We start from the raw sequence: 1,460 nt of genomic DNA, 5'->3' as shown, positions 1-1,460 counted from the left end.
AGGGAGTAAATGGAGTGTCCCCACATTTGTCTAATTTCTTCTCCATTTGAGAGAAATCTCATTTCTTCCCACGTGAATTATCAAACCACATTGATTCATTTTTATCTACCACATTAAAACAAGGTGACACCTTGCCTTTTTTTCACTATTAACACCTAATCTAATTTATTACATGCAAGGTGTCAACTTTGCACCAATAATTTGTTATCTTTGTCTTGACATGCTCCATGATTGATGACTCATCCAATCTTGTGGCCCCGCATAGTGGGTCCATATGCGATCGATGTGGTCCGGTATTTTGGGCAGTGTTACAATTTCCCGCCTATGCGTAGAGTTCATCGCCCTGATTGTCTGAGCATCTCTCGTGTCGCATTCGGAGTCCTGGTTCGAGAGGTAGGAGCTTTGGAAGTTTGATGCTTCTGTGTGGATTTGGGAGAATTAGGTGATATATCGCCGTTCCTCGTGCTTTATTTCAGTTTAACCAATATTTCCATGTTTACTGCAAATACCTGCAAAACTATGAAAACATATTTATTTCATGATTATTAAACACATAATTAACCAAATTTATATGTCTCAATGGGGTTTCATAATACACTTTTGGGTGCTTATCAGGCCCCAAATGGCTTCCCGTGTCTGTAACACCGTGGAGTGATACAAAGCACACATGGGGCATTGAGCCCCAGAGTATGGAGAGAGACAACGTGGGGGAGGAGCCCTGCGCTGACATACGAGTCCCAGAATAGAGGGGGACAGTGGGGGGGACGAGCCTTGCGCTGACATACTCACATTATTGAGCAGAGGACAAGAGGAGTAGTCTTCATCCGCGGAGTGGGATGAGCCCTTCGCAGACGAGAGAATCGAGCTACACGTGGGGCATTGAACCCAGTAGTAGAAAAAGTCACTGGAGGGGATGAGCCCTTCGCCGATACAAGGCCGGAGAGGAGCCGGAGGTAAGTGGAGACGCCCCAAGTGAATTAGTTGGTGAACCTAGAGTTATGAATACACGCGGATCGTGGAGACAAACCACTTTTGGCTAAGTAGCCAAGCGAAGGAGGTCGACCGACCCAGGAATACTAACTATCTAAGTCAATACAACAATATCACAGGAGAGATATATATAAACAAGGGGATATGGGGGATGTATGTACAGTACAGATAACTCAAACATCGGAATCCATAGCTAAAGAGACAACCCACATGAAAAGAAAAACAAACATTCTTTGAAACAAAACGAACATCAAGTGTTTACAAAACAAAAGGAAAGGTAAACTTGGTAAGAGTTCAATAGTTTAGATGTGGCATGGTGCATAAAAGAGAAGCTAAAACTGTTCATTTGGGGGGTGGTCCTGAGTCCGGATATCAAAGTCTACGTCCATGGCCTGGGGTGCAGAGTCATTGGTAGCTGCTGCTAGAGTGGACGGGTCCTCTTGGTTGGGGGGATCGGGGATGACATCAGT

The sequence above is a fragment of the Coptis chinensis genome, chromosome 4, assembly GCF_015680905.1.
Source record: "Coptis chinensis isolate HL-2020 chromosome 4, ASM1568090v1, whole genome shotgun sequence".
In the NCBI taxonomy this organism is placed as follows: domain Eukaryota; kingdom Viridiplantae; phylum Streptophyta; class Magnoliopsida; order Ranunculales; family Ranunculaceae; genus Coptis; species Coptis chinensis.
The sequence above is the reverse complement of the archived record's forward strand: the minus strand, read 5'-3'. Positions refer to the sequence as shown.